Source organism: Equus caballus, chromosome 18 (genome assembly GCF_041296265.1).
Source record: "Equus caballus isolate H_3958 breed thoroughbred chromosome 18, TB-T2T, whole genome shotgun sequence".
In the NCBI taxonomy this organism is placed as follows: domain Eukaryota; kingdom Metazoa; phylum Chordata; class Mammalia; order Perissodactyla; family Equidae; genus Equus; species Equus caballus.
Genome location: NC_091701.1, coordinates 55,874,751 through 55,898,910, shown reverse-complemented (window position 1 = coordinate 55,898,910; position 24,160 = coordinate 55,874,751). Strand labels below are relative to the sequence as shown.

Sequence of the window (24,160 nt, the reverse complement as noted above, 5' to 3'; positions counted from 1 at the left end):
CGTCTTCCTTAATAGAACTCAGCACCTAAAACCATGCTACCTGGAGACTTCACACCACTGCTTTTGTGTTTTCAAGTCACTGTTCTCTCACGACCTTTCATCTGAAGGACAACTCCCTGGGCATCCAGGGCCACCAGGCGCTTCTCTGGGAATGGGACAGCGATGGCTAAGTGTTGCTGGTGGAAAAGGCGGTAGTGACTAGGGAAGAGCACGTCTGGGCATTTGGGGGCAGCATGATAGTAGCGGCTGGCCTAGGAGGAGGAGGTGGAGTGGAAGAAAGTAAGGAGCAGATCTGAGGAAAGTTCTGGTGGTGGGAAGAAGAGGTGGACATCTGGACAACGCCCTCAGGGTTGCCTCTTCCAGAGTCCACAGGCCATCATCTCCTCTCCGCCAGTTGGGCCTGCTGAGTTTCCCCTTTGGTTCTCTTTCTTCCCCGGGAAATCCATTCCCTGCCTGTCTCCTGCTCTTTTCCCTTCTCCCAGACTTCAGCTTCCATGTGCCAGCGGTGACCTTCTGTCCTTGCTGTTGGCTCCAGCGCCCCAGGCGATCTGTGTTGCCAAAAGCTACTGGCTTTGGGGGCTGTGATTGAATTCCTATTTTGTTAGGGAAGGCACAGGAGGTTTGTGCGTCTCTAGTGGGCTGGAGATTGACGTGTGAACCTGAACTGTCTTCAGGGTGCTGCTCTGCATGTATTACACGTCCAAACGATGTGGCTAGTGCCCTGTGTCACGTAGCTGCCCTTCGGCATTGAGAGAATATGCTTTTGTGCGACAGAGGGCTTAACTTGTAATAAAGCCCTGGAAGATGGATCCTGACGCACTGATTTGGAGCAAGTGGGAGGGAGTGGAAGGTAAGCTCTGCGCGAGCAGCCACCTTGTCGATCCTGGGCGCCAGTCCATACCCAGGCTCAACTCCACGCATGCGCCTCATCGCTCCATTAGAAGTTACTGAACGGAGTGAATGAATGAATGAATGAACGAAAGAGGGTATGAATGAATGAATGGCTGAATAATACTGTCTGGAAACAAAGGACTGGAACGTGGAAATGAAGGATTGCTTCTCCGAAAACCACACCGGCAGTGAAGGGCTCTAGCTATCCCCTGTTCCCCTGCTCCAACCTGGCGCCCAGGGAAGCCACACTGCCCGCGGCAGGGGCGAGGAGCCAGGACGCTGCGCAGAACGCACGGAAGCCTGTGACCAGGCAGCAGTGCTCCACGGCTTAAGATAACTATTCATACTTAAGACCGGGTCTAGGGTGTGAATTTTTAGACTATAATTCTTTAAAATTTATTATAGTTTTAAACTTAATTGGGTGAAAATATTTATTGGTGGGGGAGGGGATGCAATTACCCAATTATCAAAGCTAGAATGAATCCTAGGAGGGACACTAAAACTATCTTTAAGTACTGAGAGGATTTTATTACAGCAACTCTTAAAACAATAATGAACCTTACGCGTTCCTCAGTCTCTTTTACAATAGGAAAGGAACACACAATTTTCAAACAGAAAGCAGATTTGCATTTGTGGAGAAAGAAACAAGAAAGGGCTCCACGCCAACAAATTCTCCTGGCAAACCCCCACCTCCTAAAATCTCTTTTTTCTTTGAACATTAAGAAAAAGGGGTGCGGGTGTCGAGGGAAACTCTCCTGAGGTTACAGACAATGAAATGGAGATGTGGGAACCAGCATCAAAAATATGTTGGCATTTTCCCAAACAGGGAGTGCTGACAAGTATAATCCTATTACTAAAATCACATCAGTGATGAGATAAATGAAATAAAAACATGATCTTGTGCGGCCAGCGGTGGCTATTTGTCCACAAAATCTTGTGGTGTTGTATCAGTCTGTGGCTCCAAAAACGGTACGGAGTAGAATACGATGTTAAGGAGGCTGTTAAAACACATCATTGAGATTACACCACCTTTTAAAATAAACAGCACTGAATATCAACACAGGTAGAATGTCATTGTGAGACGGGGATCCGATATTCCACGGCGTGCTTTATGGCTTTCCAGTGTGTGATAAAATCTGTTCACCAGATGTACTATTTGTCTCCTGTGTAGCATACTTGAGCATCCTGTAGGCCTGAGGCCCATTTATTTCATGTAATTGCCTTTCCTGTGCACACCTTAGGGCACCCTAATTCTCCATTTTATTTCAGGCACTGTACAGGGTACCATCTGGTAGTTTAAAACTCATCCCGTTTTATTGCACTACCGCAGTGACTGTATTCAGCCGTACTGCAGCCTTTTGGTGGAGACAGACTTCTTACTACCAGCTATTCATTTTTGCCTGAAATAAAGTAGACTTGAACTATCAACATGCAGGATTCACACGTCGATCATCACTGGTCCATACGAGCTTGACAGAGGTTCCTGGGCAACCTGCAGACTCCAAGCAGTTTCGAATTGCTTCGTGCACAGCTGTGAACTTACAAAATTGGGATTCTAAATTCTTTGCCTACTTCTGCACGTAATGATATCTTTTTAGTATCTCATTTGTATTATTTCAGTTCAGATGAGCACAAAAATAAATGTATTCCATCACATCTGGAAAAGTACCGCAGAGAAATCGCTTAATATACAAAGCTGCACACCTCATTTCGAGGTTTGTCACTCATTTCAAAGCCAACCTTACCTCTGTCCCCCATCAACGTGGCTTTTGTTTCACTGTTGTTTTCATTAAATTGTGAAATCATTTTTCAAGGGAATTTGCAAGATCTTGAAAAGGGGAGTTTGGAAATAATATACTTGGCAGGAGGAGAATAAATCTCAGAACCACGCAGCTTTTCTGCAGCAGGTTCCCAATGAGAGCACCTTCCCTCAACTTGTGCACAAATTAGATAGGAAGGAACCCTGCTCTCTGTGAGAATTCATCTCCTGCCTCAGACCGGTCCCCCGCCGATGCGCGCTCACACAGCTGGGCAAGCCACTTTAACAAAGGGTCCCTGATATGCAAATAACACACACCCAGCTGCAGGTTTCCAAATGAGTCATTGTTCACCTGCTGGTTCCTGCCTCACCACATCCCTCTTGCTGCATGTGTTTTGCATTCCCCCTTCTCCTCTCCCTTCCCTCCCAGTCCAACAGCCAAGGTCTGTCAGCTTCTGGAATAGCAATGAAAGGGCTGCAACAATAGGGGGCCAGGAGGGCGGTGGGACGAGGTGAGTGATGAGTTGGCTTACCAGCCACTGCTGCCTCTTGACATGTGTTATCTCAGCATTGCCCGGGGAGATTACCAGCCTTTGGCCTGCGATACAGAAAGACTTCCAGCGTGCAGTCTGCTGTCTGGCACCAATGACCTGTGTAAATAAACAAACCAATCAGGAGATGCTGCCATTACTACTGGCACCTCGGCCCTCCCTTATGGTGTTGGGTGACAATGGTTCAACCACAACTGGGGATGGAAGAATATTTAAGGTGGAAAAAAGCTGGATAGAGACCGGTGTGCAGCAGATTCTTTACGTGTTTTGCATCTGTGGCAATGACAAATGTAGCTAAATGCACCTGGTTGTAGCTGTCTGCTGTGATCTAAAGCCTGTTTGAAGGAAAAGAATAACTCCCTCTGTTATTTATTGTTGGAAGCAGAGTTTACTTTGCTGTCTTTAACCTCAGCAGAAATCAGAAATGCCAGTTTGAGAGCAAACTGATGAGTTCTAGGCAACAGAGCAAAGAGTCGTTGGTTGGTGTCGTGTAAATCAGTAAAAGAAGACCAGTGACCAAATAGATTCATATTTATTTTCCTGGAGTTTCCCCTTCTTTGACTCTCAGGCAATCTCATTCTATAAAAATGTTAATGCTGGTCTGAATATGAAGGGTAATTTTTTTCCCCCACAGCTCTGTCAAACATATCCTCCCAATAATTAAATGTGCATCCTTGGGCTCTAAGAGCAGGCTTGTTGAACAAAGCAACCACAAATCCAGCTAACCTTTGAAGAATGAGGGTGTCAAAGTATAAGCAGATGTTTTAATTTGCACAATGCTGGAATTTTTTGGATGCCAAATGTTCCTAAAATAGTTACTGTATCTAGACGGAAGAAGAAAGATACACTCAGAAATAACCTACAAGCCTGTCAGTTACAGTGACATTGTCTCCTTTAGCAGTTGATATCAGAAGTGGTGTTAAGAAAGCGATGCTAATCAGCAACCTAATAAGAAAGTATCATAATTCTATGATCATAACACATGATAAGAATAAAACAAGAAAGCATGGCAAAAATTTAAAGTATACACACATAGTCTCCATGAAGTCCATAGCTAAGTCAAATATGGGGTAAAATGAAAACACTCATGCTATCCCTTGGGTACGCATTAAAGGTTTCCAAAATGATTTAGGGGATGTATGCTATTAAAAAAAAAGAAGGGTACATACTTTAGCCATGAAATTATAGCATCATGTTGTCTAGCTAGTTGAACTTGCATTGCTTTGGGGAAATGTTAGCACACGTTTTTCGCAAGTGGATGTGTGCAGGAAAGATTTATATTAGACATAAGGAAAAATGTCCTGACTTTCAGAAGAGTTGTGAGAAGTCCAAATAGTTTACCCAAGAAGGCTGTGGAATTTACCTCCTGGAGATTTTTAGCAGCAGACAGGAGAGCCATATGTTTGAGTTTATTTCAGAGTAGTTTGAAATGAGGAGAATGGGCTCGTCAAGAGTTTCCCAGTCTTTCTCATTTTGTCCCATGCCTGGGAACAGGCTAGCAGTCCAGCTGCCATCCATGAGGGCTCTATCCAGCACTCGTCTGAATCTGTCTTCTCTCACGTCCTACTCACTCCTTACCATAAACCCCTGACCAAAAGGGTTCAACGACGTCACTCTCTCTGTATCGCTGGTGGTGGCTTGGAGGAGGAGGAGTATAAATTGGTGCAATCTCTATGGTGGAAAGTTTTTCAAAATCTACCAAAATTAAAAGCTCACAAACCCTGAGTCCCTTCAGTAACATTCACAGGACTTTATCTTACAGATCTATTCACATTTCAAAATAACCTATGAATTCGTGATTTATTGTAGCAATGTTTGTAATGGCCAATAATTGGAAAAAGCATAAATATCTGTTAAAAGAAGACTAATTAAATAAGTCAAGGCACAGATGTGTTCAAAGAAAGAGACAGCTCTATGTGCCCTTGTAAAAGGAATCTCTAAGACACTAACAAATGAAAATAATCAAGTCAGAATATCATGTATAATATGCTACTGTTTGTTTGAAGAAGTAGAAAAGACACTTACTTTCCACAGTAAAAAAAGGAACTTTTGAACTATTATACCTTTTGAATTTACGTGTAATATCCATAAAATAAAATAAAATAAAATATAAGACTAGGAAAATAAGAAAACTTTTTTCCAGACCAAATCCCCTAAATAAAGTAGAGGATTTGTTTTGTCTTATTTCTTATTCTCTCTCGGTCCTTGGTAGAAAATCACTAGCATAAGGTGCCCATCCAGCGAGGACAGGCCTGTTTGACTCTGGTTTTCTCTTCTCCTTCTTGCAATTGTAAACTTTTTCAGAAGAGAGAAAGAGGAAGAAGGAGGTAGAGCTTGGTGAGACGGCACCAGAGAACATGTCCTTGCTTCACAATTTGGTCACGTTGCAGATGTGAATTGAGTAGAACCCCCTGAGGTTGCACAGAGGGTAAACTTCTGCCTAGGACCGTGGGAAAAGGCAAGAGGGGCCCATTGCCAAGAGATGACCATTTCCATAGAGGAAATCCAGAACCATCCTCTGGGCCCCACTGAGCACAAGGTGAAAGCTCAGCCCAACCATTGGGATTCCCCTTACTAAGATCTGTGTGGATACGACCTGATAGAAATATAACTAAGTGATGTTAACTCTGGAAGGCCTCATTTGGAACTTTGAAAATTACTTGAAAACACAGTTGTGGAATCATTTGAAGAGTCAAGCTTCTGTATTTAACACTATTGTTGGAGGCAGCACTTGGAAGATGGGAGTTAACAGGTATGAGAGGTGAGAGACCCTGGCAAGTGTTTAACCTCTCTAGACTGTTTCATCATAAAGGATATATATATATATATATATATATATATATATATATATACCTCCCTGAATTATTATGAGAGTTCTTTGAGCACAGAGCACAGAGACGGCACTCAAGAAACAGTGACCAGTGGTATTCTCGGCTAAAATATTTGCCACCTCAGACATTTTGATTCTTTTCCAGAAGGCTTCTTCACTGACTGGGAAGAGACCCTCAGTGGCGTAATGAAAGAGACACTCATCCTGTTGCTGATACAAGGCGGCTAAATTAGAGATACTTCTCAACCTAATCTAGAAAGTCAAGACGTCCACAAAAGGCCAGAATCACTGTAAAGGCAACTGTTCAACACTTTAGATATTATATTCCTCCACCTAAAAAGATTCTACTCGAAAGAGGGGAGAGTTAAGTTCCAGGCTCCTACTCCTGAGATTTTTATTTAAAGAATACCCCATCTTTACTTGCAGCTGAGAGGCTGAAGATTAAAAATTAGCCACTGTATAGTAGCTGAGCAGTAACAATTTTTCATAAAGGTTTTTACTACACATTTGGGATTATAATTTCAATATTATGCAAATGCATTTTATGGATCTGTAATACAGAATGTGTACTGGCGTTAATGTGCATTAGCGGGCAAACACAAAAAGGCTCCAAATGAGCCATTTTGGTGTCTGCTTTCAACATGTATTATGAATAATAAGCAAAATGCTCTGGTTTAGAACAAATAATATAAAATCTGAATTCCTCTTGACATACATCAGTGACACAGCCTTACTCAATTCCCAAGGAATTCTTCCACTGGACACAATTAAAAATTGCCTCTTAACCAATATATTTCTGCTTACAGTTTCTCTTCTTGAATGAGATGTGAAAGCAAAATAAATATGTTTAATATGAAAAGGGGGTAGTTTCCTCCTGTTGATCAAAATCAGGTGCTAACCAGGTAAGTGTGTTAGAAAGGGCGTGATCTCTTACATGTTAAGACAGTGGCCAAGATAGTTCTATTTTTAGAGGCGCTAAGTATTAAAAAGTGAAGAAGCATCTAAACAGAGTTACAAAACTTATGGCATATTTTCAGTTACTAAAATTAACAAATTTAATGTCTTTAACACAAAATATTTCAGATGAGATAATTGTGTTTTTCCAAAGATATTTAAATGATGTGTAAGTAACATTTCTTAATAGTGTGCTGCAAGCCTTGTGACCCAATATGGGGACCCAGGTTGAAATTTGTCTGATATGTGTGTTCTTTAAACCCTGTCAGTGTGTCTTCATGGTTACAGAATAGAAAAAATGCTCAAAAACTGGTTTGAGGCTCTTCTGGAATTCAGAGGCCTGAGCCAAACTGCTCTCCTGGCTTCTCTGAGGTAGAGCCTAAGAAATTTTTCTTTCCTTTTTTTAAAAAAAAATTTCTGCATTCCAGTTTTGCTTGATAACTAAGAAAGCAAGACTAAGCAATGTCACAGGCACTGAAGGTGGTAGCTCATTATTTATAAGTAATGTGAAATTTATAAGTAAGCTGATTATTTATAAGTAAATTGATTTAGTTAGAACTTTGGGGTCCACTGATCTTGTTTCTTGCCTGTGTGTTTAACACCTGACCCATTCTTTGGCAGTGAGGAGGAAGGCAAGATCGCGCTATGCCATGATTATGGGCTGGGCATTCAGTTAAGTAAGAATAATGTAAAAATCTTCTCTATCAAACAAGTTTCTTTAACTTAATGTATTTTGAAATGCCACAGATGTCATGACTTATCTTCAAAATGATAATAAAAAAACCCCATGCACTGAGGTCTTACTGTGTTACTGTTTCGTATGCATTATCTCAATTGACCCACAAGGTAATCCACCAAAGTAGGTTTTATAATCCCCATGAAATGGCTGAAGAATCTGGAGTTTAAAAAGACTAAGTAATTTGTACAAAATCACACAGCTGTATAGATCTGTCTAATTTTGCAACCCAAATTCTTGACTACTGTATACCCGTGGGTCTACTATTAATATGGTAGACAATAGTCTTGGCTCCAATTATCGTATAAGTTACAGTAATGGGGTTTGGTCCTTCAATCTGACATGGGCCGTACAATTAGTACTAAAGTCTGATCCAATTTCAACCAGTCATTACATCACTGTCGTCTACAATTGCTGTAGTTGTTTACTGCTTCCCATTTCCCGTCGACATTTCTCCAGTCTAGATAGAGGTCTGTGGAAGACAAGATGGATGCAGCAAGAAGGTCTATACAAGAACTCAATAAATATGTGCCGAACAAATAAATCAGATTTTTTAAGTTCTCCGATTCAAATTCAACAAGTCTTTGACTCTCTGCAGAGAGTAAGCTATGGTTTATGTCCTCGAGTCTTTAAAATTTCAAAAAGACCCAAATTAAAGCCTGTTAGTAGCAGGACAGCCCTTCCAAGTATTAATTTACAATTTATATTGGACGGAACTGAGTATATTGCATCCTAATTTGAAAACAAGCTATTGGTGACATGAAGATAAGGCTCCTACTCTAAGATACCCTCCTCATAGCTGAAATATGAGGTGCTGAATAATAAAACCTGAAGGACAGGGGAACAGGCTTGAGAGAACATCCTCTTGAAATACTATTCCCGGCACCATTTGCTGGGCCTGTTCTGTGCACTTGGCCCTTTGCACAATCTCGCTTAATCCTCACAGCCCCCAGTAAGGTAAATATTATTATCTTCATTTTGCAGATGAGGAAATTGAAGCTTAGGTAAGGTAAACTGTCCAAGGGCACATCGTTAGTAAGTAGCTGAATGAGGATTTAATTCCCGGTCTGCCTGATTTCAGAGTGAGAGAGAAACAAAGACAAGATAATGATTTTTCAAGGAAGAATCTTAATTTTCTAAAACCCTATAGCAAGTCTTGCCTTTCCTGTGGCCCTTATCATATTCTACTTTGTTATTTCTAGGATTCTTATATCACCCTTACTTAATTATAAAATGTTCTATTTGAGAGAAGACACCATGTGCAAATCAATTTTTTGCATTCTTCCCAGGGCTTTGTTCAGCACCTGGGACAAAGGAGATATTCAGTAGGTATTTCACTTATTTCTCAAATGTTTACTGAGTGTTTACTCTGTGGCCAAGTCCAGTAAGGAAGACAGCTGATGCCCTGCAGGAGCTTCCAGCCCAGTGGAGAAGGTGGTTGAAAGAAGCAGGGCTCTCAGCTGGGTGTGGAAGAGCTGTGATGGGAGAAGCAGGGGCAGCCGACAGCTCAGGGGCTCAGCAAAGGCTTCCCAGAGATGTCATCTGAACCTACTCCTGAAGCATCAGGAAGAGCTAAGCAAAGAGAGTGGGAGGATATCACAAGCAGAGGGAATGGGATGTGCCAAGATCCCCTGTTAGAGATAAGCACACGTCCTGTTCCAAGGATTGCAAGTCGTCTGGAGCATGTGGTTCATGTGTAGGGTGAGCGGGCTGCTGTGGGAGGGGAGGACAGAGGCAGAGGGAGACCAGTAGAAAAGGAAGTGGAGAGGTATCGGGTATGAGGGTCACAAGGGCCGAGTGCACCATACTAAAGTGCCTGTGCTTTATCCTGACCATTCTGGAGACTGTTTTCAGCCGGGGAGAAGCAAGACAAGAGCACAGTCTAGAAAGATCATAAGCTAAATTGTGGAGAACAGACTGGAAGGAAATAAGACTAGTGCAGGGAGCAAGATAAAAACCCAAGATAGTGATTGCTAAAGCCAGTGGGAAGGGTCTTGCCTTCTGGAGAAGAAAAGGCCATTTTGTATATAATTTGGAGAGACATACAAATATTTTATTATTATTCTTAGAGTACCTCACAAATCCATTTTCTCTCATCATTAATTTGTGGGAGCCACCTGGACTGAAACACAGACGGACTCTTCACTTTGAATGTCCTTGTGTCCAGGCATCCCAGTATAGTTCTCAAAGATTTAATTAGAGCCTTGTTGAGGCACTTTTTATCTTAACAATCTCTCTGCGGGCAGAGGTAACAGAATAACAGGAATCGATATAAACAACCCAAGAGGAATACCTAGGAAAGAAAGAAATATTATTTTTGCTGATGCACATTTTTTATTTTGAAAAATCATGAAGACCTCCATTAGGAAATCATTCTTCCTTGACATTGTGTTGCATGCTCAACAAATAGAAGGTAAATATGCTAAAATTGGTGTCTTTTTATGAAATCCACAAGACTATTAAACTCTTTGTTTTCACCCAACTGCTGAAAACATTTGTGTAGGCAATTTCAGTAAACATTTGGAGAATTGGAAGTGCTCTCTCCTACACATATGGTTCTTTATGAAGAGGTAATTTTTATCTATGTTCTACTCAATTGAATATTTATAAGTCTGTTTGGCCTCAAAGCTACCTGATCTTATCCCCCAAATACAATTGCCCTGTAAAGCTAAACTGAGATTTATTCAGTTACCCTTTAAGAACTTTGTGAGTTATTTTCATTTTCTCCCTAAGAATTTATTCCCAGTACAATCCTAAATTTGTCTAATTTGCTGTGTTATTGCAATTAGTCAATTCTCCCTTAGTTACACAAATAATAGCCTTATAAGTTTGAGGCTGTAAATCATTCATCCATTAAAAATGCCATTTCCTTGTACTGCAAATTCGATTCATTTAGAAGAGAAAAACCGTGGCATGGAACAGAATTATGCAATGTCATGGACACATTAACATTTGGATCAAAATTTTACATTGTGTCAGCCAGTAAACAGTATAAATGGTTCCGATTTGCAATAAATAATTGTCTATTAATAGTCTGGCACGCTGTAGCAAATTACAGTCTCACTTGAGTAAGCACAGCTGTAGGTAGGCTCCAGGGCCGAGGGAAGCAAGTGCCACAATTGGTTTGAGTGGAAAGAGCCCTCAGGCAGAGATGCAGGGCAGCCCCCTTCTCCAGCAATGGGAAGCACACCTGCAGATTAAATGCCTGTGTTTGTAAACGCAGGAGGAGGACCCAGTGAGCCCTTATTGTATGTGGAACATTAGACGCTGCAGCTCTTTGCTATAAAGCCGGGAGGAAGCGTAGAAGCTGAATCCAACAAGGGCATCCTTCACGTTTGCTGAATGTGAAAGGGATGGCAGCATATTTTATTAACCAGAAAAGAACTCCTGGTGCAGAGGACTGACCTCAGTAGGGAAACTGGCTTATGGCTGGAGCAGCTACAACGTTGGTGTTGATTATGGAGCCAGTAAGAGACCGCCAGGAATTCAGGCTCCCCCACAGCCTCCCTTATGTGTAGGTGTGATTTAGGCCCTCTTTCCATCTTGCTCCTCCAGAATCTTCCTCTCTGGCCCACTGAAGAACCTAAAACTAATGCCATCTTCACTGTATGGCTCATGGCTTTTAAGCCCTGTTAAAATGCAAACAAGTTGTCTAGAAAGGCTGGTAAATAGGTATATTAACATCCATTAACATCTTGGTGTGCAACAGGTTATCAACATGGCCAAAATTAGGGCACTGAGTAGGATGAGGTGGAACTCAGGACAGGTAACCTGTAATATGGGCAAGGGGAGTGTGAAGAGTTGCCCAGAAGACATCATGAGGGTGCTGGGCACTGTAGAGTGCAGGGGGCACACAGAGGGGACTAGGGAATGAACCATAAGAGTGACGGACCTTTGTACAGTTTATGTGTGAGGGCAAGCACTACTTCTATCATCCTCATTTCCCAGATGAGGAAACAGGCCCAGAGATGTTAGGGAACGTGCTCACCAAGTTTACCCAGCCAGGGTGACAATTGATACTGCAGTGTCAGGTACCTCTAAAAGCTCATTTATCTTCGTTCATAATTTAGCCCAAGGCTCTCTAGGAATAACAGTGTTCGCTTATCTTAAGGCCATGTGGTTCAATTAATTGAAATTGTGACCCTTAGCAAATACCGATGTTTTATGGAAGTTCTATATCAAAGATTCTAGACTCAATTAGAAATACTGAATTTGTTCCTTTATTCTTACTACTATCCTATTCAGTGTCACTCAGCTCATAAAGAAAAAAATCCTTTATTTGCCTCCAAATTTAGCATTTATTTAATCTACACCCATACATTTAAAATACACAGAAAAGAGAAATAAAATAAAACATACATAGGAGAGTTAAAGCAGCCTTAGAAATCATATTTTAACAAAAGTAATGACATCTGAAAAAGCTGAACATCTAGAGGAATATGATTTTTTAATTGAATTGGGTAATATTTTCATCACAATTATAAGAAAAGTTTATTGAGCACCTATTAAGTATAGGGCATTGCCATGGATTTTAGATGATCGCCTAATTTTGCTTTTCATGTCTGCTGAAAGCCAAGTTTAATTTAGAGCTATTTCTCAAGAAGGGGGAGCAGCTGTGACTAATTTATGTCAATACTTCAGAACGTTTGAAAAATCGTTTTTCTAATCACCAGAGAATTATTAATCCTTGTGGTTGTACACGCTCTTGAGCAGTGTTAGTTTCTTCCGCATACTTGGACAATTCTGTGGTGTCATAACTGTGTCTTTGCCAACAATAGCTACTTTTTCTTGCACACCATTGGACTAATCCTCATACTCCTACTCAAAGTTTTTTTTTTTTATGGCATCGTTCTCCTACTCAAAGTTTTCAGTGATTATTTGCTTTCTTTCAAACAAACTCTTGAGCTTGCGTTCAAGGCCTCTACCATCTGAGCACTGCCTACCATTCAGTACATATTTCCCAGTGCTACCTTCTGCAAACCCTCTGTGCCTGACATACTCTCTGACCCCCAGGATACTGCACCATCCATCCACCACACTTCCCTCCCCCTTCCCCATTCCATCAGCCTCCAATGTCTCTCCCATGCTCTCCTGACCCCCTCCCACACACTCCCCACATCCTCTTTGAGACTGTTTTGATTACCCTTGCTCCTTTCCCCTCTAAAATCCATGATTTGGCACTTAGCACAGAAAAAGAACCGTGATGGACATGAGTGGGGCGATTTGCCATCCTTTTATACAGCTTCTCTCAATTTTGATTTAGTGGAATTGCACTGGACCACGGATGAGAACTGACTCTACCATTTTCTCAACAGGCAACCTTGGGCCAGCCACACGGGCTGTTTGAGACTCAATTACTACATATGCAAGATGAAGATCCCTGGCCTACGAACTCCACAAGTTTGTTTCGAACATCAAATGTGAAAAAGTACAAGAAAGTGATTAATAAATTCTAAAGTACTAAGTGTTGTTACTGTTCATCAGGTGGGTCCATACACAGCATCGTCTTCCTGCACGCCCCCCACCCCCCAACAATGCTAAAGAACACTGCATTAAAGTGGAGCAGACAAGGACTTAGGAAATAACCTAGTAATGATGTTCCACAGTTCAGGGGTCTATCTATATATCTATTTAGGAGAATTAGACAAATGGCTCCTTTTATTTACTTCAGATGGCTTTTTGGGTTGTGAAATTTCGGCCACCTGTTTCTGCCATGTTGGAACTGGTAAAATTTCTAGATCGTCAGGTTTTATCCAGTGCTTAGAGGCATGGCCTAAATCTCTAGCTGTCTATCTCCTATAGAAAGCAGTTGATAAATCTTTGTTGGCAAAATGAATGAATACGAATTTCTTATCTTTCAGCGAGAATGTGATAACTTCTAGATATTGATGTTTATACTTCCAAACAAATTTGCTCGTGTAATTTCAATCACATTCCTCAAATACAACTTTCTCTGGAGCTAATTGCTCCAAACATCTGAACACCTGCGTAGTTACAGGAGCCAGCAGCCATTAACACTTTCCACATTTACTTGCTGAATGCATACTTTAGACCAACTTAAAATGATGCGATCAAGAGGTCCACTAGTCCTCAAAATGTCTTCATCTTTCAGTATGGAACCAACAATAATGATTTGCTTCATTTGTGTACTACACACCGAAGACATGAGCTTGCCTATCTACTATGAAATAATATCTGTTATTACACGGATAACTACACAGTAACTCCATTGGAAGCACTGGTGATACACAGGATGCTATGTCAATGCACCTGTGTTATCTTCTGATGGCCATCTCATTAACTCAAGTGACCTCCGTAGCTCTGTTTCTCCCCATTATTTCCTTATTCTGGGCCTCTTTACAACACTTTACAAGACTGTTAGGCAAACAATCAATTAATCAATTAAACTATGCAGTTAAAGCTATTTTTAAAAAAAGAGGATCTGAAGTGCGATCCTATTGCATTTCGTTGGTTTGTTTTCCATCGTCGTTTGACATACATAAGCAACTTCAGAGCTGCGTCCATTTCCTTTTGTGTGAAATTAGAGCTATTTTCACTTTGGAAAGAGCTGCAACAAGTTTTTGATTAAATCCTCTCTGTTCACAAACAGAATCACAGCTTAAAAGGGTCTAAGTTCAGACTAAAAAATGTCAATCAAATTTTCACCTCAACACTCTTAAAGGAAAAGTTCACGTTTGCTCCTCAAACCTGAGTTGACTCCCAGTCAATTTGTATCTGGTTATACCAAACTTGACTTTTCTACCGTCAATCTGGTCCTGACCATCATCTCTCCTTACAAGCCCCTATTCAACTGTAAAGCAACTATAGCCCAGGAGATGAAAACCCCATCAGCATTTTCATAGCTAATGACAGGGCCACAAAAGAGAAAATAACAGCAGGAATCTGAAGCCAGTGCTTTTATTGGACTAACTAACGATATAAATAAAATGGTCCCTGACTGAGCTTCAGAGAATCGCTGTCTCTTTATCAGCCCATAGAAAGCAGATCCAGGAGGGCAATAAATACGGCACATAACAGAGTGGAATTAAATGATTAGGCCTGAATTAACACCCTGTTTCTGAGCCTCACTTAGTGTTCCATGGCCCCAATGAAACACTGCAATTCACAAACGCTCAAGGCCCATTTAATTTCTATTTCAAGCTAGTTCAAAAGAAGGGATTACCTATAACTCCCCCCTATTCCATTGTATAACTCCCGTATAACGAGAGTATAACCACACTGATCCTGTCTAGAGAACTGTTAGGCAAAGACACCGTGCTATAGGAATCACAGAGAGCAAATCCTTGTCCCTGTGGAAGTGACAAAGCTGCCCTGGATGGGAAAATAATGAATGAATTAAATCAACTTGATTATTTTCCATGGTATAAACAACAGAACTCATAACTGTTAGTCCCAATTTTTTCCTTTTTGAACTGGCACTTTAGTGTGACAAAGATCCTAAGTCTTAACTGCAAAATGGAATTTAATATCACCTTGGAGGATAACACATGGTGGCCCATTCCCCAGTGTGCCATATGCTACAGGATAAGATGAGTGAGTTCAAGTTAACCCTTATTTGAGGGAAGTTAATACTGTTCTACACATTTCCATCTATACAGTGGCTCAGAGGAAGAAATCCGAGGATGATGTTGGAAGAAGACTTCACTATACCAGTGAAGTACTTAGAAATTTCAGATGAAATACGCAGCAAGAGGAAACTGAGGCATAAAATCCACTTTGCATATCTGTGACCTGACATGATATATGAGATCAAGGTATATTTATAAGGCAATGTCCTTGAGAGTCCAGAGGTAAGGGAGCTCACAGTTTTGAGCACTTAGTACTGGGCTGTTTTCTCATTTAATTCTCATAACGTCCTATAATGTAGGCCTGATCATTCTCATTTTATAAATAAGGAAATTGAGGCTCAAAGAGTGGTGTAATAACTGCCTAAGTTCACACAGAAATTGGATAGGCTGAGAGATTCAAATCCAGTTCTAGCTGATTCCAAAGCTAGACCTTCCCATCAATACTATGGTATCACTTGCTTAAGACTCCTAGCCCCACTGGAGCTTTGACTTAGAATCTTCTAGAACAACCAAAGAAGTCAGCCATCATGTGAAAGAGGGATGAGACTGATTCAGTATAGTCCCAAAGGGTAGAAAACGAATCAAAGGATGTTGGCCCCATATGAGAACATCTTTTATAAAGTCCCAGGAGATCCAGACATTCAACCAATTGAGGAGCTGTCCTCCGGAAGGTAGATGCAGCTGTGTATCCAAGATTGCTTCAGAGTGTGAGTCACGGTGTGAGTGGAGTCCACAATCTATCTGTTGTCACCTGAAGGAGTACCATGAACCCTGACCGAAGTAGATCAGGAGAATTTTTCCACATTCTCAAGAATGTGGGGTCTGCCCCTACCCACATTTCCCTTAACAGCTCAATATAGCATATAGTCGTGTTCAGGACAGTTAGGAAGGGACCTTTCTCACTAGATTGAACTTTCTCTCCCTTGATACTTTTGGACAACAAAATATGTGTAATCCTAACTCAAATTTATGCTTGAGTACCTTCAATGAAATGTACACTAGCACACACATAATTCTCTCATGAAATAATCTCACTTAGCGGGCCTGGGCATCGAAGACCACGTTGCAGAGAAGTTACAGTAATGAATTTTTTTAAAGATGATCACTCGTAAGTTGACTGGTGATGATTCACTCAGCTTAAGAGTGTTGAGTTGTGTCTATCTGTTGAATTATGGTCAGTAGGAAATAGGCAGGAAAGTGTCTAATTTCATGTTCTATGCCGGAGACTTGTACATTATTAGTACCCAATAAATTCACTAAAATTCTTTTGACACACGATTAATGTTATATGATAATAATTACATCTACTCCTTTATGAGTGATAAATTCCTTGCAATTTTATGTTTGGAGAAAAGATCTTTGTTTACCAAAAAGAGATATTAATATGATTTAAGTGAGTTTAATTTGAATTATTAATTTTTCATTCCTTGGCCAGTAGTTCTTAAGCAAAGGTCTAGATTGCATTTGTTCATATGTGAGTCTCAGCTTTAGTGGTTGTTCTTGGCTACAGTTTTTAAGAGTAACAAGGCCCCTGATAACTTCTGGCCTAACTCAGACATAATCCCAGGCTTCTCTTTGACTTTATTTTTCAGTATTAATTTAAGTGAAGTAAAATCTAGCTCACTGTGTCCGCAATAAGAGCCAGACTACGTCTTGAACTTGAATCCTTGCCTACTTGACTCCACAGCAAACCACGGCTTCAAATAGCTTGTTCGGTCGACAGGACTAATCTGAGCATTTTCCCTGCCAATTTGCTTATTTAAGTGGTTGTTTTCGCACTTTGAAGACATAACTTCAGTTTTAAAAATCCACATAAAAATGGATTGAACTAGGAACAAAATAATAGACTGCCAGAAGTTTTCATTTTCAACTGGCTGCAGGCGCAGAGTGTAATGTAATTGCAAAGAAAACTTCCTTTAAAATTGTGATCTGCATTTATGAGTGAATGGCTTACCATGGTAGAGAGAACAGTGTCACCATTTTTAAGCTGTATGACTTTTCTGTGAGTTTCTTCACCTACCAGGAAGATTGTACAGTAGTTCCACCTTATCCACAGTGGATATGTTCTCAGAACCTCAGTGGATGCCTGACACCACAGATAGTAATGAACCCTATACATACTATATTTTTTCCTCTGCATACATATCTATGATAAAGTTTAATTTATGAAGTAAGCACAGTAAGAGATTAACAACAATAACTAATAATAAAACAGAACAATTATAACTATATACTGTAATAGAAGCTACTGTAGAGCTTAGGAACCTCAGCATAGGATATTTTTCTTTCTTATTAAGTCAAGAACTTTCATCTTTTCACTTACAGGAAGCACTTCACAGCTTCTCTTTGGTATATCCAAATTGCCAGCATCACTATTCTTGCACATTGGGGCCATTATTAAGTAAAATAGAGGTTAGTTGAACACAAATACTGCAATACCATGACAGTGGATCTGATAACCAAGTCAACTACTGAGTAACTAACTGGCCGGTAGCATATACAGCGTGGACATGCTGAACAAAGGGATGATGCACATCCAGTGGGGACAGAGAGGGACAGCACGAGATTTCATCATGAAACTTAGCGTGCAATTTAAAACTTGTGAGTTGTTTCTTTCTGGAATTTTCCGTTTAATATTTTTGGACCACAGTTGATTGTGGGTAAAGGGAAAGTGAAACCGTGGATGAGAGGGGACTACTCTAATACTTTACAGGAATCTCATGGAAATCAAAGGACATAAAAAAAATTTGAATTGTACTCTCAGAAAACCATAAAGTGTCATGCAAGTATGAAGTATCACTGTTAATAATTCTTGATGAAGATTGACCGGGATTTTAGATTCTCATCCTTGCAGTGTCGCTTTTTATTACCCATTGACAAAACCCCTTCCCCTCTGGCTTTGTTTCAGACCTCGTAAAACTTGGGCCTCCTTCACAACAATTAATCACTGATCACGTACAGTTTAAATCCACAGTGCCAAACTACAAAGCCACTTCTAGAACCACACCGCCTGACCACCTTGGTCTCCTTAATTTCCATTTCTTGGTCTAAACCCCTTTATTTGAATTTGACAATGTATTTTTCTTTTGACCTGGATTTTGCCAAAGTGAAGCTCTCCAGGAAGTTGTTTCGCCAGGTCCTCTGACATTAAAGAAGCTATCCTCTCAGGGAAACCCATAAACTCACTGCACCTCAGGCAGGTCTCAGCTCAGAGGCCCTCTTTACTATGTGGGACATACTGTTCCTGTGATTTGAAACCCTTTTGTTCACCTACAGTATTTATTTGCTTGTCTATCATTCATCTCCCTTCTCTGCCTGTTCCAGAAGAGGAGAAGCAGTGCTTGTCTTTCTCACCAAAGTCCCCTGGGCCTAGAATACTTCCTGGAACCTAGTAGAAGCCCCATAAATTGTTGAATGACCAGGTGAATTGCTACAAATAGAAAAAGTCGTATTTAATATCACTAACACATTTAGGTCTGAATATCATTTTTTCCTTCCCCCAATGAAAACTTAACACTTTTTTAATTTCTCACAATAAAAATTTCACCAGCTAGGTCCTTAGCAATATTAATTCCTTACTTCTATCACTGTCTTCTCGGGGCCTGAGGCTGGGCCAAACATGAGTGAGGTTTTCAAAAAACATATTTTTAATATAACTTTAAAATATACTCACTAGGGGAAGGCTCATAAAATTCAGCTTCAGCCACGATGGGGACTATGGGCTGCCAAGTGCTGAGTAAATAAATCATCAAGTCATTTTGGCATCCTGTGGGCCAGAAGGAATATCTTCCTCAGTAGATTTAAAGAGACATGGTTCTGAAAGGAGCAGGAGCAAAGTGAGCGATTAAATATGTACTCTTGTATTATTCTTCTGGAGTTTGGACAGGTTCCTTGAAGTGGTGATTGTCCATTTTGCCGAGAACAGATTCTTTTTTTTTCTCTTTATTTGGAATCCATTATGGATGAAAGAATTCATCCCAATATCCACCACAAATGCCCCGTAGCCTCTTTGCAACTACTGGTATACTCAAAAGAGGAAAATACAACCCATAAGTCAGAAGAGCAGTTTATGAGGCCAGTTTGTGATCATGTATGTGTAGCATGGATTCAGGTAAGTCAGAGGCCACACAAAAGAAATCAGCGAGGACAATGGAGGGTGGTCTGTGTGATGCAGGAGTCTGGAGGGGCTGCTAGATGGAGAGATCCTGTATCAATGGCCCAGGGTGGGGGTCCAGACTAGAGCTCACCTGTGCATATCACAAACACGCAAAAACACACACACACATTGTGATCGTCTGCTTCCGGTCAAGACTCCCTGGGTAATCCAATCCAGGTTGCTCAACTGCTCAATGGCCTGTGGAAACTTGCTGAAATGAACACTGAATAAAAATGATGTGATGTGTCCATTTCCTGTGGATTCAGAAGCCAGGCCAGGAATCTGAATCCTTCCCCTGACCTCAAAAAAAGGAAAAGGAAAAGCAGCTCTGAGGTTTGCAAAGGTTCTTTTTCAACACTGTTCATAAAAAGTGACTGTAACTGTCAATCAGGCCAGTGGCAGCAAACACTGGCAGGGTGTCTTCAGAAGAGTTGATTAAAATATGGTGCCACTGATGTAAGAACATACAAAACCCAACTCATTCTGGGGAACACCTCAAGGCCTGATGTATGGGGTATCTGTGGGAACACACATTCAGACACAGAAACATCACAGGCACACTTGTACCCCCATATTTGAACGTGCACATATGCACACACATGTGTGCACATGCACGTGCACCCACAGCAATCCACTTCTTGACAAACATCCCTTTTCTGCTACCTTGTCTTACATGTAGCCATGGCCAAAAATTAAAAATTGTGTACAGTTCCTTTTTACTAAAACCAAGGCCGGTTTGGTTTTTATTCTCAAGAAGAAATTCTTATCTGACTACTTATCTGTATCTGTCTTAGTCAGTAGCTGATAGACCTTCCTTGGGTTATTAACCAGTTAGTTTCTCCCAGAAAAGAGGTCGTTAGCGTCTCACATTACTCAGGATGTCAGGACATGCAGGTACAAGATCCTCTCATATCGGTTTATCTTTAATTTAATCTCTAGATTTTTCAGTTCCAGCCATTGCCTGGCTTCCACTTAATAACACATTTTATCTGTTGGTGGTAGTGGTTGTGTGTGTGTTTTTTTTAAACAACTCGATAACCAATATAATGATGACAGAACTGACAAATTCGACATTAATGGATTTCCTTCCTGCATTTGGCTCCAAATGCCAAAAGCTAGAAAGGATGAAATAGATTCCAGGCAGTTACAGGTTAAGGACATTTGCATAAATTAGCAAGTTTTGCAAATGAATTCATCTAGTGCGAAGTAAGACACGGGACACTGCATTTTAATAATTGACATTCCACATGAAATGCAATGTTCTTGAGGAGGAAATTGAGCTCCAGGTTGCTATTAGAACCAGCCGAGCAGCACGGTGGAAAGAAATGCCATCCCCCATTATGTGAGTTACCACTCCTGCATAACGACTACCCGCATTCTGATGGACTCCTTTTAATAAAAGTACTAGTGTGCACTCATCAGCAGTATTGAACAGGAAATGAAAATAAAGAGTTCTTCAGGATGCGGCCTTAACGTGCAGCCAGGAACTCTTTACCTTCTCTTTCTAAAGTAATCTTTCATTTTCCGTTTGATTTGGCAGCAGGGCCCCCACCCGCCTCCTTTCAATTTTATGGAACTCTTAGGAGACTATTTAAAATATACAGAGTGTGAGTAAATATTTTTAATTATCCAATTTGGAGGTCGTCTCTCATAATGTTGGTTAAATTACAAATAAAGATAAGTGGGCCATTTTGCGGTCTCCTCCTGGCCTAATTTGTTTAAGAACACGCCACATTGCAAATATTAGTGAGGAGGCCAGCCTGACGCCTTTCTTCAGGTGTTAGCCAGTCAGTCAATGTCAGGGTATCCAGAACGTCGGAAGTACAAACTGCTCGCACACGCAGTCTGAGGGCTGGAGATGAGTCCACCCATAATAGTGTTTCCTGGCATAATTCATAATTAACATAAAATGAATTAAATCACTCACTCAATAGACTTTTTTTCCAAGTTCATGTAGAGTAAGTGTGTCATATCAATTAATTTTCAATGAACTGCAGCAGCCAATAAAATTTCTCCCAGACACAGGTAATAATCCAAGATATCGATGGAAGAGGTATCATCGTTTATATGAGTATAAGCCCCAAATCATGCCCAGGGAATAGCAGATACAGTTCTTTCTTTGGAAAGGGAACACGATTATTGCTAGCTGCCTCTTGTTCTTGCAGTTTGTTAAGCTTTCTTTCTACTCTTACTTTTCACACTGATGCCTTTTAATTTTGCCTACACAACTAAATTCCCCTTGTCTAGCTGTCCATTTTTGCAGGATATTGAATCTGAAAATGTTAATACACATGAACAAATTAAACCTATTCAAATAGAAAGGATGGATTATATTGCCCATATAATTGAAACATTTTCAATGGCTTTTCTACGTGTTCATAACCACAAATAATAGATATATTAAAAAATTAATGCAACCTGATCTTTGGTTTGTAGAATTCAAACAGGCCTCTTAACTGATATTTTGGGGGAGTCCTTTTTTTTTTTTATTTTTTACTGAATTAACCAGTTGATTTTGGTACTGTGTAGACAAAGCCCAAAAGCCCTACATTTCTTTGTTGATGATGTGTGATTACACAACAAAGAAACCTGTGCCCATTTGATTTGTCACTTCCGAGCCTGTGTTAAATGATACTTCTCTGATTCACCTAGTTTTTCCTAAACAATATCACCTGTTAACCAGAAATGCTTATGATTTTATACTCATTTTTCTTTCGCCGAAGGAATGCAGTTGGTCCTTGGGTTAGATACGTTTGATCATTTGAGAGGACAAGCTGTTCTCTGTGCCTTCATCTGCATGTGGTAATATCACAGGAAGGAATCCCGAGGAGCCTTTTGGTATGTGTAATGAGTCGCTGTGGCTCTTCTCCCAATAAAGGGTGTGTTCAGACTTTGCTTATTTATAGACCAATGGAGAGAAATTTCCACTGTTCTCCAGCAGGCTGAGGATAAACAGCTCTTCCGTTTCTAGCATTTAATGTTCACAGACACAAAAACAACTGCTCTGAATATTAAGCCAACATTCGTATTTTTTTTCCTATGAAGGGGAGAAATCCTTGAATACGAAACAATGGAGAGTTCAGATATAATCTTTCCCATTTTAGAACTATTTTATTGCAACTTGTTTTCCTTAACAAAGAGGCTCTCTAGACTTACCTTGGTTACTGGATCAAGCAACGCCTCACGTGCTTTGACCTGAGAGCTTAGGCTCCGTGGGATGAAATCACGTTGCTTAGGGCAGTGCAGCGAGAGCAGCAAATGTCCTCTGACCAGGTGGTTACTGCCAGGTCGAGCTGCTCTTCATGAGTATGTGTGCAGCAAATGCTTTCTATTTTCACATTCTAGATAGAGCAAGGAACAGCATAAATTATCCCTAATTCTTGATTCTGTGATGAAGTAGCCATCTGGTCTGATAGTACCGTGACAATGATATAGGAGTGAACACTCTATGCTTGGTCTACTGCACAGAAAAGGACAATAGGACATATTTTAAAGTGTCAAGATCCATCAGAAACATATTCAGGAAAGTTTGCATTTATGAAAATAGATAGTACTGAAGATACATCATGATGCAAATCTAACCATGGCTGCCGGGCAGCTGAATTAAATTAAGAGTAAATCTGAATGTTTCCAATTAAAAATGTGTTGTTCCTTTTCCTGCTGTGTTTTCCATGTCTGTAAAAAAGATGTTTTATTATACTTCTTTCAGGAAGTTCTGTCAACCCCAGTGATTGCCTATGAACACCTGGAGGCAGTGTCTGTATTATTGCTGTAGGAAGCCAGTCAGATGACAAATAGGGCTGCAAGATCTTGGGTGAGACAGATGAGAAGGCTGTTGACCTGCCTGTCCCTCTCCTTTGACACGTGTATGTGGAACTCTTAGGCTGTAAACATATGACGAGTTTGGTGATTTCCAGTCAGTTATTGGTGAAAATTGTGTTCACCACTAACTTTGTGTTCATCACTAAATTTGTGTTCGTCACTAGATAAGCCATATGTATCATTGGCATGTAGTTCACACACAGAAGAACTACACAGCTTTAACATAGACAACGAAGACATTGAAATTGTTAAAGATTTTGTTTATCTTGGTTCAGTCATCAATTTAAATGGAGGCTATAGCCAAGAAATCATGAAAAGACTGAGGCTCAGAATGGCAACAATGAAAGAATTAGGAGAGATCACCAAGTGTAAGGAAGTGTCAGTAGGGACCAAGGCCAAGATTATCCACATGCTTATATTCTCATTTATTGTGTATGAATGTGAAAGTTGGACAGTGAAGAAGCCTGACAGGAAAAAAAATGCATTCTTTTGGAATATGGTGTTGGAGGAGTGCTCTATAGATACCCTGGACTGCTAGAAGGGTGAACAAGTGGGTACTAGAGCAAATTATGCCTGAACTATTGCTGGAGGCAAAAATGATGAAACTGGGGCAGTACTACTTTGGGCACATCACGAGAAGGCAAGATTCTTTGGAAAAGACAATAACGGTGGGAAAAGTAGACGGCAGCAGGAAAAGAGGAAGATGAAATATGAGATGGATTGACTCCATAAAGGAGACCATGGGCATGAGTCTAAAGGAGCTGAGGAGGGCTGTTGACAAGACATTGAGGACATCACTCATTCGTGGAGTCAACAGGAGTCAGAGGCAACTTGACAACACATAACAACAACACATCGTCAGCAAGGGGGTT

At 40.6% G+C, this 24,160-nt stretch overlaps 1 long non-coding RNA gene across 2 annotated transcripts in view; it reads right to left on the bottom strand.

The window, feature by feature from the left end:
• The window catches only part of LOC138918720 (uncharacterized), a 44,921-nt gene extending 22,075 nt beyond the window's left edge, over nucleotides 1-22,846 (bottom strand). Inside the window, exons 1-2 of one of the 2 annotated variants that reach the window (XR_011428422.1) lie at nucleotides 22,623-22,846; nucleotides 3,184-3,300 (exon numbers count right to left, since the gene is read on the bottom strand). This is a non-coding gene — a long non-coding RNA (uncharacterized lncRNA). Of the gene's footprint in view, nucleotides 1-3,183; nucleotides 3,301-18,983; nucleotides 19,123-22,622 lie in introns of those variants that run through there. The other variant, XR_011428421.1, reaches the window with a different exon arrangement.
• Nucleotides 22,847-24,160: the final 1,314 nt, after the last annotated feature.